This window comes from Schistocerca gregaria, chromosome 6 (assembly GCF_023897955.1).
Source record: "Schistocerca gregaria isolate iqSchGreg1 chromosome 6, iqSchGreg1.2, whole genome shotgun sequence".
Lineage (NCBI taxonomy): Eukaryota > Metazoa > Arthropoda > Insecta > Orthoptera > Acrididae > Schistocerca > Schistocerca gregaria.
Window position 1 is genome coordinate 308,250,308 of NC_064925.1, and position 19,845 is coordinate 308,270,152.

At 43.2% G+C, this 19,845-nt stretch overlaps 1 protein-coding gene across 2 annotated transcripts in view; it reads right to left on the minus strand.

Moving 5' to 3' along the window:
- LOC126277936 (protein phosphatase 1 regulatory subunit 14C) overlaps positions 1-19,845 on the minus strand; it is an 866,863-nt gene that overhangs the window by 413,089 nt on the left and 433,929 nt on the right. The window lies entirely within an intron of this gene.

A 19,845-nucleotide genomic window follows, 5' to 3' on the forward strand; every position in this document is an offset into this window, starting at 1 on the left:
AGTAACAGAGGAAAGCATTGCGATGTTGCTGTGTTAGCGTTCTGTTACTAGACAGTGATAATTATGCTTACAAACTAACAAGAGACCGAAAAAAAGTTTGAGCTAGTTCTTGGTCAATGTTGCGTTACTAACTGACGTGCATCACTGCAGCATGAGTTTGCTTTCAAAGTGACCGGGCTATAGAACTTATCAAATACAGTTGCCACGTTCCTAGATTGTGTTTTAATTAATGTAGGTCACCTAACATTTTGAAATAACGAACTGCGTTCTTTACCATTTTAAACGTTCTACTCCTGGGGCACAAAAATTTATCAGCGAAACCACACTCACTACGGATGTGTCGATTTGAAACTCATGAAGGACACCAAAAGATAAGCTGCAACGGGAATGGATAAACACACGCGCAAACTGGATTCTGATCACTGTGTGTCCGGAAACGAGTACCTTCTAAGGAAAAACGGCGAATTTCCTTCAACGTTAGTTTTCATTTAGCCAAATAAAATAATAAAAAAGGAAATAGGTATGTATTGCTAAATGATTACTCGAACAGCCACAAGTTACGGTGATTACTGAGAACTGCGACAAAGTGGCGAATAAAGCAAACTAATTTTCCCTCGAATTTCGTTGAAATTAGAACGAATCAGCTTCTGCGAACAGCAACGCCTGGAAACGGGTTAATTCTACTTTAATTAGATTCAGATACGAGACAGAGTTCATATCTCAGTCTTCAGACAAATTATTAATTCCCAGCAACACCGCTCAGAGTAGAATTAATCTCTCTCTAACGAAGCATTATATCCGGCGACAACTACCGAAGCCAGCGGTGCTGACAAATCGTTCATTAGCGCGACAGACGAAGAGAGATCGAAACTAAAACAATAATTAGCACGATGAAAGGCTGCGGCGGTTTCTGTTTATAGGCAGTCTTTTATACTGCTACATAAAATTCCAATTGCCTCTCATACCCAATGTTTAACGTTCCGCAATTACAGCAAATGACACAGTTTATAAAAATGATACTGCTGATATTGTGGTGTTACGTATCGGCTAACCACCGCTTTCCCTAACAACTGGCGTCCAGTGAAGGTGATGTCTTACCGCATTTAAGAGCTAGAAGGGTGCCTTAAAATTAAACTGTGCGGAAGGCATTCCCTACAGAGGGCTTAACATTAAGTAATTTCGATCTCATTCTCGTCTCTAGGACAAAAAGAAAGAAAAAAAAGGCAGCAAGTTTTTCTGTTACTTTTAACTCATAGCTTGATTATATAATATAGTAAATCTAGTATCACAATACACAACACAGATTCTTCGTCGGCGGACCGCTGGAATTTGATACAATACACGAACAACGGCTCTGAAGTGAATTGGCACGAACATTGTTTCCATATGAAATACACGCTTAAAAGAAGTACGCAGCACGGAGGAATTATCCGAATGAGGCGGAAATTGGTAGCACTGGATGTCGTCCTGAGCGATATCGTGCCTAACTGTGTCCAATTGGCGCCTTAGATTGTAAAAATAAGGAGCTGATTGGAGGGCCCCGGCCATAATGCTCCAAACATTCTCAACTGGCGACCTTGATGGCCAAGACAGGATTTAGCAGTTACGTAGACGAGCGGCAGAAACCCTCGCCACTATGGGAGGGCATTATCTTGCTGAAATGTAAGCCCAGCATGGCTTGCCATGAAGGGCGACAAAACGGAGCGTAGAACGTCACCGACGTGGCGATGTGCTGTAAAGGTGCCGCGGATGACAATCAAAGGCATCCTGCTGTGAAATGGAATGGTACCCTAATCATTCCTGGTTGTCGAGGCGTATGGCCACCGACAGTCAGGCTGGCGCCCCACTCCTCTCTCGGGCGTATCCTGACACGGCTTCGCTGGTCAATGGCGCTCAATTCGAGTCATGACTCATCACAGAAGACAATTCCAGACCGGTGACGGTCTGGATACGTCCCCGAAGACAATGGGATACCAACCTGACTGTCGCCCGCCATCTAGTAGTGATGGTCTGTGGCGTTATTTCATTCCGCGGCATTGCCCCTTTGGTTGTCATCCACGGCACCTTTACAGCGCTCTGGTACGTCGACGATATTCTACGCCCTGTTTTGTTGCACTTCATGGCAAGCCATCCTGGGTTTAAATTTGAGTCAGGTAATGCCTGCCCACACACGGCGAGAATTTTTAGTGCTTGGCGCAGTGGGAGGACGACGGTTCAAACCCGCATCCGGCCATCCTGATTTGGATTTTCGTAAATCGCTTCAGGCAATGACGGGATGGTTCTTTGAAAGGGCACGGCCGACTTCCTTCCCCGTCCTTCCCTATTCCTGTGGGACAGATGACCTCGCTGTTTGGTCCCCTGCCCCATTCAACCAATCAACCAATGTACTGATCATCTTATTGCTTGCCAAACCTTACGTTGTTTAGCAGTGTCACTGAATGTCTCTCTTATTGAGGACGTTTGGAGCATTATGGGCAGGGCCCCCAACCAGCTCGGGATTTTGACGATCCAACGTGTCAGTTGGGCAGAATTTGCCACAGTAACCCTCGGAAGGACATAAAATAACTCTGCCAATCAACGCAAAGCCATATAACTGCTTGCATAAGGGCCAGTGGTGGACCAATGCGTTACTGACTTGCACAATTTGTAAAGCTCTTTCTCTTGAATAAATAATACATGGTGTACATAAAGTCTGGGAACACTTTCAATTATTTATAGAACAAGAACCAAAAATTGTACAGATAACATACATATGCCATTTTGAAGAGAAACCGTGAAAGTATTTTTTTTTCATGTATTCCGCCACAGCGTAGTTTGGTAATTTGCTGATAGCCCTAGTCGCAAACATGGTGCCCGTGTTACAGAACGGGACAGCTGTTTCAAGAAATGGCCTCCCCGATCACCAGATCTCACTCTGTGTGACTTTTTTCTGTGGGAACACATTAAAGATCTAGTATATGTACCGCCTCTACCACGTGATGTAGCAGAGCTCCAGGAGAGAACACGGGAAGCGACTGCCACAGTCGACAATGCCATGCTGCGACGGGTAGGGCAAGAATTCGATTACCGTATTGACGTCTGTCGGGTCACTCTTGGTTCGCATATAGAACGTTTGTTGAGGGAAAAAAAAACCTTTCAGGTTTCTCTTCAAAGTGCAATGTCTATGACATGTGAACAATGGTTACTTCTTGTGCAACTAATAATTGAATGTGTTCCCGGGTTTTACGTACTCCCCGTATAATTTTTCTCAAATTATGATCATTTGTTTGGCTGTAGACGTACATCAAATCTACCGGTTTCCGTCTCATTCGGATAATTCCTTTGTAGTGCGTCGCTTTTTTTTTTTTTGAGTGCATATGTATTACATACAAATTTACAGTTAAGAATTTTTTCCCGACTCCACCACTTATTTCACGTCTGTCAGGAAGTTGCACATATGAAAAGCGCTATCATTTATCCAGGTTCGGAGCCTTCTAATGTCTGGGTAGGACAATACGAAGGTCCGAGGAGGGCAACAGGATAAGGCCTCCAACAGGATATCTAATACGGCACTGTGATGTTGAAACCAGCCTTCTTGTTGAGGACAGTTTTATACTATTAAATAACATGTGGTAGACTGCCAAGCATCGGTTTTTTGTACGTTACAGTGTGCTAAAAAAGAAACTGATTCAGAAAATGTTCATACGGCTGACGCGAAACTGATCCTTGTTAATGAACACGACAATACTGGAAATCGTGATTTCGGCTCACCAGTCGATCACGTGTCTGCGCATGCGCTTGCGCTGCATGCTCTGTCGATATGTCTGAGTGACAGAAGAGCAGACGTGTATAGTGACCAGTTTAATGCAACGCAAACTGGTGTTCAGGTTATAACTGAATGTTTTGCCAACCGATACGGTATAAGGTGCGTTAATGATGCCACATTGGCATCAAATTTCGCCACAATTCTGCGCGAAGAGTCGTCTCATTACCCACATTTCACTCCCACCTTTTGACGCTTCTGAGATGGAGGTCAGAAATGCGACGCTCAGGGTTGAAATCACGCTGATTTCTTATTGGTGACCACTGGCGGAATGTTTTAGGTACCCCGCCGCTCGGACTCCACATCTAGGGGATGCCATACACGGTGTCAATGGAACCGCTCCTTCCCTTGGGGCGTGGATTCCCGTACATTTCGCCGTGGCAAGAGTCAGTTTGCAGTGCGATAAGCAACGAGACGACATTCTCACAAAGTTCAACACAGCTGCCATCCCCTGGGTATTTGAACCCTACGGTAAGGACACGTGGGAGTGCAAACCCACTGAATGATTAAAGTGCGACCGAAATTTTTGCTGTTGTATACCGGGTGCAACCGCCAGGGACCGATCAATACCATTCGACGAAGTTTTACCGTCTTCCGAATCAGCAAAGGCTGTTTCTGCTGTTTTCAGGCCTCCTGCCTCGCGCTCTCTTGCTGCGTAATCACGGGGTGAGGATGAAAAATTGCCAAGTGCGTGAATAAAACGACAAAGCTCCCTGTAAGATTTTCAGTTCGACAACAGCCCCAGTGCCACGCACGCACTTTTGTTCAGCACTTTAAAAATGCACCTGTACAGACACTTCGACAACTATTCAGTTGAGTGAAGCTCCGTTGTTCTTCTAACGCTTACTTACAGACATTGATAGGGGGATGCATATAATTTCATGGGCGTTTCCCTAGTATTTAGATATCATGAACGCGTAAATCATTTGCAGGCAGTGTCATCAGAGATGCTGTGTCGCCTGGAGGTTTGCTTGGACCATCTCTGCTCGTAAGATTCGCGGGAGATAACGCGCACTGTCAATCGAGAGATGAGGAGAGACAATAGTCGGCAGTGGTGTGTCATGGGTAGTAGTAAGGAATAGGCCGAGTGGTACGGTTGCAGTTATATCCTGAGGAAGTGGAACATGTTGATTTACTGATTAATTATTTGAGATGGGGAAAGAGAGTGAAGCATTTTGAGAAGAATATTTTATTATGATTATTTTGATGAATAGCAGAAGAGCATTTAGTTTAAGGTACTTGATTTTAGACTTTTTACTTTATTGCGGCAGCTTGTCGTTACGCATTCTTGGTTCAGACATCCAGACTTGAGTATTGCCAAAGATAAATAGCCAGGCATAATTTTCAGTTGGAATTTTGGGATAGGAGTAACTGTTGAATATTTAATGCCATTTTTACTAGTTGTATTTTTTTTTCAAAAATCTCATTTGATGTTAAAAACAAATTACGTTTGTCCACTCAATAAATGTATTTTTATGCATTAATGTGTAATTTTTTTGTGTGTGTTTATGTTTGTGAGGCAGTTTGATATTATATCCCAAGTCACTTTAAACATCGAAAGTCTGTTTCAAAACAAGAGCTGTGTCACGGTGTTCTCATTGTGCAACAAGTAAGTCAAAATTAAATAATAACAAAAGGGAACACAATTTTTCCAGGGTCAGTTTATCAGTTTAAAAGTTTAACGATCGACAGTGCTTAATTAAGCCATTGTTCTTGCCATTATGAATGTTTAAACAAATAGGGAACCAGTGAGGCACTTTCAAGTTACTTTCTCGCACTCAAATTTTGCAATGCGATCTCGCAGTCAAATTCTTAAGTTTAAAGTTTACGTTATCCTCTGTCGAAAGTTTGCTAGAGCGTACATGGCAAAAGTTGTAATGAATAACTACAATCATATTACTTTTATTAAGGCGTCGAAGGGGTTGTCTGTGTGAAGCGAATTTTGGAAAGAAATTAGGACAGTACTGAGCCGTAAGGGAGTAGTTAATTTTGTAATGGAAGGGAGTGTGGTGGATAAAAAAGTGTAAATGAATTTTCAAATGGTTGTAGGCTGCAGTAGTCAGGCATCATACACACAGAGGTTAAACCAATGAAGAGTACGCTGACATGCACTTCATGTGCGGCAAAGCGAATGGCATTGACCTTGAGGCTGTATGTTTGTACGAATAATCTTTTCCTCTCCGCAGCCAGCCCGACAGGCGTACATTTAGTCAGTCATCAGAGCGTTAGAGAAACCGGGAGTTTCGCACACCATGTACGAGAAGGTCGACCTAGCTCCACAACACCTCAAGCTGGGGAAAGGGTGTTGCGCATTGTATACGAACGTCCGAGTACTTCAACTAGGAGAACCGCTACCCAAGGTCACATCAGTGTGTGGCGGATTTAACATAGGCAAATACTCTATCCGTATCATCCCCAGCGAGTGCAAGCCGTCAATGCACACTTCCCTCCTAGAGAGAATTTCTGCCTGTGGGTGCAACAACAGTGTACCCTGAATCTCATGTTTGTAAGCATGAGGCTGGATTTTCCCGTGATAGTGTTTTTAACTACCATAACTGTCACATTTGTGCCGATGTCAATCCTAATGCAATTCACGTATCATGATATCAGCGTTGTTATCCGCTGAACGTCTGGTCAGGACTGCTCAGAGACCGCATAATTGGACCACACTTCCTACCACAGAGATTAACTGGGCAGCAGTACATGCGATTTCTGCGGACTGTACTTCCAAATGTACATGATGATATCCCACTGAACTAACGTCTGAACATGTGGTTCATGCACGACAATGCTCCACCACATGTTGATTAAAGAGTGAGCTAGCTTACTCGGAGGTATGGTCAACAACGGATATTTATCCAGATTTAAATCCCATAAATTTCTGTGTGTGGGGTCACGTAAGAAGCTTGGTTTCCACTAGTGAGGTCAACTCTCTCGTGGAATTACACTTGCGTATTGAAGCAGTCTTCCAACATTTAAGAAATCCCCAGGATTGCTTGAGAGGATACACAACTCATTTCAGTGGCGAATTCAATTTTGCATTCAGATGCGTGGACATTTTGAACTCCTACTTTAATATTTTGAGATGTCATGTGTTCCTAGACACTGAGAAATGCAACAGAAAATGAGTTGTATCTCGATAACAGTTGATTTGTGGACCCATGATTACTGGAGCTTTTTAGCTACTTTTAGCCTTTACTTTCTATGTATGAATTACTGACTTCTGAGACTGTATCTCTCCCCAAATTCTTGGATCGATTTCCGTTAAACAGAAGCAGCAGGACAACATGCCTCACGAGTTATCAGCACTGTGTGATTTATAACTTCTAGCTTCAATAGGAGTGGAGATACATGTTTCTGCCAGCCCGTGGAATATAGGCTGCCGTGCATCACAGGCATGTGTGGGAATAGCAGCCTACATGTTAGGGGCAAGAAACGGTTTTCCAGTCCTCAGCATTTAGGCTGTCCTGCATGTACACATGTTGGAGTAGTTTTGGTCTTCTTTGCATTGGCTAGACGTGCTGATCATGTCATGGGGGGGGGGGGGAGGGGGCGCGGAAGGTTGACATGGACAGGGGAGGGTTTGGACAAAGCAAGGGGCAAAATGGGTTAGACAGAGGAAGGGGCAGAAGCAGATGTAAAGAGAGAGTGAAGAAGGTGGAGAGACATGAGATAAGTGGGAGGTGTTGAAGGGTGGTGGGTATGTGGAAAAGAAAGGGGGGAAGCAGAGATGGGAAGAGAGAGGTGAAGAAGAATACGGTAAGAGGAAGGAAGGGAGGAAGATATGGTCAGAGAGAGGAGGTGGAGGAAATGGACAAAGAGAGGGAAATGAGGATACGCGGTGACAAAGGGGGAGGGGGGGGAGAGACACACATACAGATGGGAGGATGAGGTGGGCACATAGGAAGAGGTGAACACAGCGAGAGGGAAGAGAAAATGTGTTGAATACATAAGTTTGAACATATATGTGGTCGAAGCCACAAGAAAAAGGCTAGTCGATCAATAATGGATGAACTAAGTGGGTAATCTGACAACCAAATCAAATGAACAAATTAAAACTTAGTGTTGGAGCGAGACTTGAAATCGATCACAGTTCAATATTTCGGACTAACTGAACTATTCGATATCGCTTCGTGGTATCACAGACTCTTTTCAGCATAACCCAGATCTCGATATCGCTTCGTGGTATCACAGACTCTTTTCGGCATAACCCAGATCTCAGGCTACGCTACAATTTACTCTGTCACCACTACCTACATTCCGAAAGTTAGCAGAGACGCAACAGAAATAGTGTCAGTGTTATATTTCTGTTTGCCCATGTATGACGTCGCAGCATCATTACTTTACGTAACGAAGGTCGACATCCGTTATTGGTGTGTTAAGTTAGCACTGTTTCTCTATTTGAGCTATTCGTTTATGGCTGCCTCTTGGCTCCGTTTCCTGGGGGGTTTGTACACCAGCTAGGAGACAGGCGAATATCGGCACGCCACTTGCTGCAGACACGAGTTAGCTCAAGCACAGCTTGAGAGTGAGGTTATGCGTCTGAGTGCGGCAGAGCGGCAGACGAGCGGTGTACGGGACAAGCTTCGGTAGAGCAGCTCTGGCTTCCGGTCGCGATGGAGCGGTTCCGTGTGCGCGCACGCGAGACTCGCCCAGGCGACAAAGAACGGGTCCCCCCAGCCACCAGCCGACGGTAGTGGCTTCCGCCCGTATGACTCAGGAGCCAGCGACCTAGAAAAATAAACGCAACTGCTCCTCCTGCGTCCTTTGTCGCCGTCGTCAAGTCCCGTTGGGTCCTCTACTTTGGTGGGAATCTGTCTCACGACGCGGCATATCAGTTGGGCGGTCCGCTACGCTCATTGTGGGTACCTTAGGCCCAGTCACTGCCAGAATGACTTCCACGAAGTGCTCCATACACTTCCCTACTGAACAATAACTATTTAAATAAAAAATAATACAACACTTTTTAGAACGGACGTAAAAGTATAAAATAATTTCTCCTAACCACATTCAGATTCCTGACAACGCACAAAGACAGTCCTGAAAATTTCTGGTTGTGATTTTTTAATAGCTATGAAAATACTTGTGGAATTTAGAACGAAAAACTTGTGGCGCGAACAACAGATAATACTAAGAAGAACTATTCATCCATCCGTTATGTATTACATGCGCCCCACGTTGTTCATTTTAAATTCTACAAGAACTGTCATAGTTATAGACGCACTAATTTTCAGGACTTTGTTGGATTAGGAATCTGTATGAGGCTACGAAGTGTTACTTTATACTTTTTAATACGTTTTAAAAACGTATTATATTTCAAGTTTTCAATCGATATCAAACATTATGATAAGACTGTAACAAAGATACTTCGTAAATTTCAGGATTATTTCCAATTCTCTTCACCTGATTCAACGATTACCTCGTGAAAAGCCCTCGAAGGTAAAAATCAGAGGAAATCAAGCTCACACGTGGAGTTACCAGCATCCGTTCCTACCACGAAACATTATGAAGTGGAAAAAGAAAATGGGCAAATAGCAATGGTATACAAAGTAAGCTCCGCCACACAGAAGACGAGAAAATAAGTTAATATTGCATTGTCCTCCAGGTCTGAGCTTTGTTGGAAGTTTCAAGTCATCGGGAAAAGACTGGTATACGAAGTACCCTCAGTCACACACCGGAGAAGAAGCCGAGTTAATATTGCATGGTCATTCACTTCTGGTCTATTTGGAAATTTCAAGTCCTTAACTCGATGGGATGTTAGTATAAAATCAATGACAAAACTTGTACCGAACAAACAAATAAGAAAGCGACGTGACAAAAACGTGTTGAAAAATATGGAGTATCCGAACACATATGCGACATGACGGAAAACTTCCCAGAGAACAGAACTCAATAAACTCACCAGGAAAAATACTGGTCAGCTTCTTAAAACAGCTCAATGGTCGCTTCAGAACGGTGTAGATGCGGTACTTCACACCTGACGAAAGAGATGACGGCAATGAAGGGGTGCATACGCGTCAGTCGGATGTACGGAATCCGTATAGTAGGACGGGGGAACGTGGAGACGTGAGCAATAGCAGCAAGCATCTATCGTGTTGAGACGTGATCATGACCTCACCGTTAATTAAATGTCATGCCTTCTCAATGGCAATCCGTTTCAAACCCAACAAGAAATGATGCTGTCAGTGAATACAGTTCCACCTCAAATATTTTCCAAGCGAAGAGAAAGAAGGAAGATGGATGTTAGCAGTCGGGTATCTTGCAAAGGACCACTCCTCGCAGCAGTACACGAAGATTCACGTCTTCATTGGGCCGTAAAACATCGAAACCAGAAAGTATCTGACTGCATGCGGGTCATACGTCCGCTGAATCGCCGTTTGTCTCTTTACAAATGATGCAAGGGATCGAGCACGTCGACGTCCCAATGAAGCGTTTAACCCGCAGTGTGTGGAGAATGACGGGGTACGAGAACTATTCGTTTATTACCGTTCGATCCGGCACGAAATGGAAACCACAGAGTAAATCAGATTAAAGTTAGCACAGATGTGTTAGACAGTATCTCTAGTACGCCCGTCGATCTTTTCAATTCTCAGCGCACAGTGAACACATTGCATACCTAGAACAATAGTACGCCACGCCACGTGTGAAAGCCTGCTGAGCTATTTCGCCTGATTACATGCAGTCCGCATAATGTAACTGTCATGCATTTCCCTTTTTCATGACAATTCTCGTCCGCACATTGCAGGGGTAATGAAGACGCCCCTGAAGCGTTTTCGACGCTAAGCGTTTCATTACCCATACAGCCCGGAACTGGCTCCCTCTGAGTTTCACCTCACCTCAAATGAACCACTGGCTTTGAAGACAACATTTTGCCACATACAACAAGCTGCAGATCAGCGTAGAGAATTCGAGGAAAGCACAAGCGGCTCCCTCCTATGACGATGATACTGGAAACTTGGTACAACTCTACTACGAGTGTCGGATCGGCAACTATGCTGAGGAGTGCACATAAAACATTTTCGACTTGCACTGTGATTTCAATTTCTTGACTGATAGGACCTTAAAAAACGAATAGCCCTCCTATTTTGTGTCGGAACTGGTTCTGTGAAGTTTTCGTGTGTTTTCCGTACCTTGCGTTGGACCCACTCATTTAGATTACCGACAAAATGAACCAGGGTGTTGATGAACACTCAAGCACCCCGTTGAACCCTAGAATGGCCCGATCAACCACGCAATCTTAATCTCAGAAAAAACCTGGGGATGACAAATTTCTCCTGTCACCTTAACATACAGGATGTAACAAAAGTATAGCAACAAACATCGTCAAGGTTGGCGGAAGAGTTTGGATAGAATGCCAGTGTTGTTCCTTACGAAAGACACGGCCGAATGCTTTGTCAAATCCGGTGTCATCGCACGATACTACAGAACGTACCGGGGCCATCCTGAAAGTTGAGCAACCCAATCAAGAAACTTTACCCCACATGATGCCATGTTGTGATGTCATTAGCATGTACCCCGTGACCACAGGCAGTATTTCCAAAATGGCCAACGCCCTTGTTTCGTTTCGACAGTGTGCTGTCATTTACATCCATGTGAAAGAGGGTCAATGTGCTGTTGAAATTCACCTCAGATTTCAACGTACCTGTGGAGATGTCCGCATGAGCGCCAGCAGTATTAGGATATAGGATACATTTCAAAGGTGGAACAGGAGTATCCACGATAAGTCTCTTATCAGTCGCCCTAGAAGTGACTCCACGGAATGCAAGAAGGGAAGGTTCTGATTGTTTTTCTTGAACCTGAACAAACCATAAACGCCACATCGCTACATATTACAAAATTCATAAAACTGTGTGCCAGACGGGGACTCGCACCTGGGGACCTGTACCTTTTACGGCCACATGCTCTACCAACTGAGCTCATCTGCTATCTTCCTAACTTCATATTAGCGCACATTCCACTGCAAAGAGAAAAATTCAGTCTGGAAGCACCCGTCAGGCTGTGGCTAACAAGAGGATCCAGCCTACTCGTCATCACCGATTTCGTACAAATTTATGGTATATATCCGGCTTGGTCAGAAACGAAAGCGACAGAAGTGCGAGCTCCAGATGGCCAAGCGTTTAGGAAAAATAGCATTTTCGGCGCGATATGGCGAGGCGTTAGCCAGTTGTGTTAGCACAACCTTCAGGCAGCGGTTGGCACAGCGGAGAGACTACAGAAACGCAGTCCGTGGTGGTTTCTATCTTATCCCTAAGCGGAATCCTATTTTTATTTTCTAGCAGCTGTTCCCGGCAGCGCGTTGTTGTGACTCAGTCTGGCTAAATGGAAAAGAAAGAAAAGAAAAACCACACACGTCTAGTATAGGAATAGGATATACGTTCTGATCTCCTCCCCCACCCCTCCGTAGTCTGTCATTTTCTTCTCATCCCTCTGCCTATCTTCTATTCCCCCTCTCTCTGATATTGAGCCATGTTTATTGGTATTGCAAATCCAGATACTGTAGTGATTCTAATCATGAGCCGTTAAGCCATAAACGCAACTTTCCAGCTAGCTAACAACGTTCGCTATATATACGTGTGTATATTTATATATTACATAAGTTCGAAATATACAACCTATGTCCGCCCGAATGTTCATTAGAGAATTGTGTAAAAATCTGAAGAAGATCGGCCAAGAAGTTTTCACGATTATATACAGGTTGTATCATAATTAATGGCGTAAACGCATACAGTTGAAAGTACGCGATACTAGAAGCAAAAAAGTCTCAGTAAACATAGGGTCCAAAATGCATACCTTAAGAGGTACGAGCAATTTTTCATCTTTGATACTGTGAAACGTATTACTACTGCAAGTTCTTTGCTTTCTATATTTTAGGAATTGGTAGTGTGTACCAAAGCAAGAAAAAAACGTCCAGTAAACATGTGGTCTGAAGTGCATTCCTTAAGAGATATGAGCACTTGTTCATCTTTGCTGCTTTGAAACACAACTCTTATAATGATCAAGTGCTCGTAACTCTTAAGGTATGCGTTTTAGAGCACTTGTTTGCTGGACATTTTTTCTTATTTTGGTCCATCCTACCACTTTGCAAAATATGGAAAGCAAAGAACCTGCAGTAGAGGAGATTTGTTTCACAGTATCGAAGATGAAAAATTGCTCGTAGCTCTTAAGGTATGCATTTTCGACGCTATATTTACTGAGACTTTTTTGCTTCTAGTATCGTGTACTTTCAACTGTATGCATTTACGTCATTAATTAAAATACGTCCTGTATATACACGCATATTCGAATATAACGTTGCGATGAAAATTATAAGGAATTGCTGAAGAGTTTTCGGAGGTGTACGATTTTGAAAACACGAACATTTACTTTATTTATACCCATTTGTATGTTGTAACTTAAACTGAAAATGAACAGCGGTAATTAGTAATATACTGTATTTGATGTGATAAAACCCTATATGCAGGAGAACAAGTATGTTATGTTAGTTGTCTCGTGGGGACGACAAATTCACACTTACCCTACGAGATTTTTCACGATGATGAAGGATTGTCATCGTGCAGTATTAAAGTGTTTCTCCCCTGCCCCCCCCCCCCCCCCCCCCAAAAAAAAAAGAATTCCGCTAGTGCAACCCTGCGATCTCCAATTTTATCGTCAGCTAAAGATTTTGATCATCAAGATCTTATCTCTTCGGTACAGAATAATAAATCATATTCCAAGATAACTGCATCAAAATGCATTCCATTGCACAACACCAGCTATCCTCGCGAACATTTAGCGAAATGATGCTACCAAAATGTGCCATGATAATGTATGAATATAAATCAAGTTTGTGTTTGTACAGAAATTTTAAACCAGCCATGTAATTGAAAAAATGAGCGATTGCTACTTCTCCTACTTTAAGACAAATATTATCCCTCATGTATAAATCATCAACTGTAATATAATTAAAGTGCGTCATTTTATATACCAAGTTCTGGTGTACGCCTATCAGTCCCTTTCTGGAAATTTATTTGCAACCCCAAATTTTCCTTTGCTTGTCCTTTAACGAAAATATTAATGGACACAGTATATTTATCATTATTTCGGTTTATCAGCACTGTACGTAACGCAAGAATTGAAGAAAAGGTCGTTCCCGAACAGGAACTCGACCCACGACCCCCTGTTTAACGTTATCTACTCTTTACGCTGTGCCAGTCGCTGTTTGTAGAGCACGCTAACATTAACGGCTGATGACTCGCCCATCCTACTTTAAAAATGCTGTTTTTTCTAAACGCTAGGCCACCTGGAGCTCCGAATTCCGCCACTTTTATTTCTGAACATGTCCTACATACACCACAAATCTGAACGACATCGGATAGAACCAGTAGGCGTAGTCCTCTTGTAAGCCATGTCTCCGAAATATCCTTTCTTCCGTGAATGCTACTCCTGCATGTTTTGCAGGCAAACTTCGGTAATGTTTGGAAGCTAGGAGATGAGGTACTGGCAGAAGTAAAGCTGTGAGGACGTATCGTTGGGTTGCTCAACTGAGAGAGCGAAAGGCAAATGTCTCAGGTTCGAGTCTCAGTCCGGCACAATGTTTCACATAATGAACGCAGCCGGCAAGCAAACTGCTACTTACGACGCTAACGGCGCAGTGTTGAATATAGACAGCTGTACTCACCTGCAAAAAAGAAAAACGCACAAAATTAGAGACGTTGCAGATGTCAATAACAGATAAAAGAGACAAAGAAAATCAGTGTGGCCGCTGAGAAACTGAGATGTAGCAACTTGCAATAAGTGTGGCTAACACAAAGCTACGCATATACAGGGTGAGTCGTGAGGGTAAGGTACATGTTCTGGAGAATGATATTATTGCTTATTCTGAACAAAAAACTTCAAATGAACACATGCCTTTTTCTTAATCATATCAGACATACAGTTGTTGAAAATCACAGGCGTCAGTCGCATGACCTCTTTCACCAGCACTCACATCCGAATACAACCAAAGCGACATCGGGGTAATGGCAAGGATTGTAAAGAGCAGATGTCGTTCAGAAAAAGCACACAGAAGTTACTATCATTAGCGATGCAATAAAATCGTTAGTGACTTATGTGAACCATTCATACATCAATGATCTTTTGCAAGCGTCCCCCGTTTTTCGTATTAAATTTTACAATTATTTTCACGGCTGTAAAAAATTCAGAAGCACAGATTTTCAGGGCTATTCGTATTGGGTTAGAAATCTGTAGGGGGCTAGGAGAAATTATTTTATATTTGTAGCACGTCTTAAAATGTGTTATACTGAAAAGTTTTTTTATAAATAGTTATTTTTAATATATTTCGGTCTCCAGAATTGGACTGCTATGGCCTGCTCAATTTCTCTTCGTGTTAACTTCTCCGAAGTTTACGCTCCGCAGTGGATGACGCAATGAAAGCAGTCACGCTGATGGAAAGAGGCAACCGCCATCGTCTTGCGGAAGATATTGTCGCCGAAAATACAGGAAACTGTAGCAGAGAGTTATCTCGGCACTGAACGACGGATCCGAGAGCTGTACGCTGAGTAGTAGCGTCATCTCACGTTTACGACCGGAGCCTCCAGCCTCCACGGAGACTTGGAGGGAGTCCTGACTTGATGGTGGGCTCGCCATGACCGCTGTAACCTGGAATGTCGCAGCCGTTAAGGGCCGACATCAGCCGATGTAAGGGCGTTCTGACGGTATCGCACTGTAAAAGGTTATTTGATGCGCAGACGCACTAACGAAATGCTGCCACGGGCAAGGTCTTAAATAGAGGAATTTTACACCAGAATGGCAATAAAAGGCTACCTCTACTGCACAGGAGGGGGGATCAGGAACAAAAAGCATACGGCTTCCTCTGTACCTGCATATATCGCGGTCGTGAAAAGACGATGACTTCACTTTTGGTGAATTTTTGCTGATAGTAACTCGCCGTACTAACATGGCCGTTATATTTTCTGTCTGTGGCGCGTTTCGGAGCAAGCTTCTACATCCAGAGATACGCTCCACATGCCACTAAATAACTTATGCCACGGAGGGAGCGGCACTTCGTGCTGATATTACTGATTTTCTGCCTTATTCCATTCGCGTACTGAGCGAGTGACGAAAGACTGTCTACATGCTTCTGTAAGTCATTCAAACTATTTCGTATTATTCTCACAGTCCTTCCTACAGATATAGGACAGTGTTGCCAACTCCAAAACGCGGAACATTGGAACTTAGGTGGCAGTGGTTAAAAAAAGAAGAAAAATGCCTCAAATGGCTCTGAGCACTATGGTGGTCAAGATGGTCAATACTAATCTTGTAATCATACACTCTTTGTTATGGGCACTGTCTAAACTATACGCAAATCCTAAGAAATCTATCATTCACTAAGCAGCTTTCGGAACTATTTTTGTATGTAAAGCTGATATATATTAAGTATGTGCTGGAATCAAATTCTCATTAAAATGTTTTTAATTTTCTTGATGTGAAAGTGAGCCGAATATTCTTCAAAATAGTTTACCCGAATTCGATAGTGTTACAAAAAGTAAATGGGTACAAAAATGAATATCTAAAAAGGTTCAATAAAATATACTCATATTTTCTCTGACAAATATACAGAGCACTTGGGTACAAGATTTTCGTGGGGTGCCAGGTCTTAAAATCTGGCTGGCCGGTGTGGCCGTGCGGTTCTAGGCTCTTCAGTCTGGAACCGCGTGACCGCTACGGTCGCAGGTTCGAATCCTGCCTCGGGCATGGATGTGTGTGATGTTCTTAGTTTAGTTAGGTTTAAGTAGTTCTAAGTTCTAGGGGACTGATGACCACAGATGTTAAGTCCCATAGTGCTCAGATCTATTTGAACCATCTTAAAATCTGCGATATATGGCACGTGTACATACCAACATGAAAAGATACATAACGATTAAAAAGTAGAACTGAGAGGTCTTATATTATTATACACAAGTCCGAAAAAATATTTTGCTTCTTAATTGATGTGTTATTTGCCTCATGCGCACATATCATAAAGAACTTAATTTCAGGGATCTGAGCAGAGAGATCGGAAAAAGTGGCGGATCTATACTGAAAAAGCTGAAGACCTATACCTCAACTTCTCGAATGCCGCAAGACATTTGGAACCGCGCATGTGCAATGAAGATCACTATAATTGCTGTTAAGGAATGATACAAATTAAAGCGTGCTGTATGCGAAGTGATTTTCTTTTCTTCTTCAGTTTCAACATTTTTTTGACACGGAACCAGCATTTTATTAAATTCCTTAAAGCCGTTATTAGCGGGTCTGTCGACGCTTGCAGTAGGCTCAGTAGCCTACACTTGAAAATGAACCTGTAAGATTCGGAACTAATTACCTAATATAAATACGTATTGACTGTCTCGACAACTTCACACATCACCGGAAATCTCTCTCCGTCAGAACGAATTATCTTTCCTCCTCGGCCCGCCTGAGTGATTCAGACATACGTAACTCACTCGAGACCATAACTGGCAGGTATGATGGATGAGAAAAACACGCACACGCACGTCATCAGTACTTGCAGCTATTGCAGTCATATTATGGCGCCGTTCGACGGAATGTTATCTTCAGACAATCCATCTCACTTTGATTTGATTGCAAGTCGAAGTTGATTTATGAGATCTGGTTTTAAGTTATTGGATGTAATGATCCCTCTAGATAGTATATTAAAACCTTGATCATCTTTGAAGCCAACCACTGTATCGTGTTTATCTGGGTGTTTCGTTTTGCATATTTTACTATTATCGCGATTTTGTGGTTATCATCCCAAATTTCCTGCAGTTGTTCCGTTAACCTCAATATTTGCTAATAAGAATTTGTACGATTTTGAAGTTGATGTTTACATTCTCTAGCCTTGGTAAGAGAACAATGTTCAAAGTCGACGGATGGTGTAGAAGATTGCGGTTTATTTGCTTGTTTCGTGGTCAGACAGTTGTGAGACAGATTCCCCGGCGGAAACAGAGAAGCAATAAAGAACACCAGCCGCTGCCGTAGTTGACGCTGTCGTGGTACGACATTACTCACCGGCAGCTCTGCTACGGAATGTCGGAACCGGATGTGACGCGATATAATGGCGCAGCATCCATTTGGGGAAACCCCGTTCACTGACCGAGGACACTGAACTTTAATGGCGCTATGATTTTATGTACTACCGTCCCGGGACTTTTGCAGTACCGTTGATAGTGTTAACATAGTTTCAGCTGTCTTTTCCGCACCAGAGATGATTCGAGTAAGCAAATGAAATAGATACATTACGCAGATGTGATAACGCAAACGTGTTTCATTATGTAGTGATACCAGCATTTTGATTCGTCCCCAAGAAGTTGAACGTTTGATATTAATGCAATGGAAGGTATTCGCAGATTATGTACTTCCAATTAAGTGACAAAAGAGATGTCAGACGAACGGCATAACGTATATTTGGTGGTACAAGGTTCTTGATCGCATGTAGAGGGGGAATTGGAGGAGGGACTTTGTTCAATGGCCGCTTCTTGGTACAAGAAGTGAGAAGCAGACCGTTTAGGTTCAATCTCGGCAAAGAAGACAAAGATAATGTAGGTAGCAGGCCTAGTGCAAATTCGACCTTACCAGAACAGTAGAGAGACAATAATTCTTATGTCATTCCTGTGGGAGACGCGTGTCTACAAGATGAAACGGGTAGGTATCACGGGAGAAGACAGTGCGGCAGCTTCTCTTACGCCAACCGAAGCAGAAAGGTCAACGGTTTTCATGATCGAACAAGAAATCGCATATAGACGGGCAGTTTAGAGACGCCTTCTTTGCTTTCGACATCTGGTCCTTGCGCCATTGATGTCATTGTCGCCGCAACAACCCACGATGCAGTATGAACCTAAAAGTCTCTGTGTATACTAAACTCTGTCACAATCTTTGCTCTGATTTGTCCCAAACTCACTGGGGTCAACTTTAGGATCTAGAATTGATCCACGGTCACAATTAAGCTGCCCATCCCTGCAAGCAGGACCAAACCGATGCCCTTTGATCCACAGCATTCCTATTTCGATTAATTTGAGATTTTATTCAATCACTTCAGCTGGTCATGAATCGTCGTAACTAGAAAACAGCAGCAGCACAAACTCAGAAGAAACATCCGAAATGGCAGTCAGACTATGACACGCACACCCATGCCACAACGAACCTGTAAAAAAAATACTCACGAAAGTACCTATCCCTGGCTGTCCGTTAATACGTGATTTTGAGTAACTAATTAATGTGGGGTGGACATCTACACCACAATCATCGACCATATTTGTTTGCTTATCGAGACTTAATGAAATGTGCTGGAGCTCACTGAGTGCTTAGCAAGTGGCGAAACGAAAGGGTCGCGTGGAGCATCTCGTTACTGCACACAGTGCCTGGGATGTAAATTGGCTAATCAGGCAGAATCGTATACACTTGTGCACATGAGGGGTATATCAAGTAACAGGTGTAGTACACACTAACGAGATTTGTTTCCTCGTCCATTCATGGTACATTCCAGACAGTTTCAGGTCAAGTCCTAAGAACTTCGGAACGCGAGCCCATTGGCAAGATGCCGTTGGTAAATGGTTGTGCAAAGTAGAATAACAGCGCTAACCAGACAGTCCGTTTCGCACGGTGAAAGCACTTGTGATCGCGTATTAGTGGCTACTGCAGAGCCTCTAGCGAACTGATGAATCACCCATTTGTAAGCTACTTACGTATAAAGTAAGACACTGCATCACGCAATATGCAGCTGCACTTTTTAACTTATTATTTACAACACCTGAGAATTTACGTACACTGTGTCTCATCCTGAAGAAATTTTCGTGCTGATTCCAAAATGGGTCTTAGATTTTGTGAGCCTGTAGAACACTGAAGAGCCAAAAAAACTTGTGCACCTGCCTAATATCGTGTAGGGTCACCGCGACCACGCAGAAGTGCCGCAATACGACGTAGCATGGACTTTTCTAATGTCTGAGGTAGTGATGTAGGCAACTGACACCATGAATCCTTCTGGGTTGTCCATAAATTCGTAAGAATACGAGGGGGTGGAGATC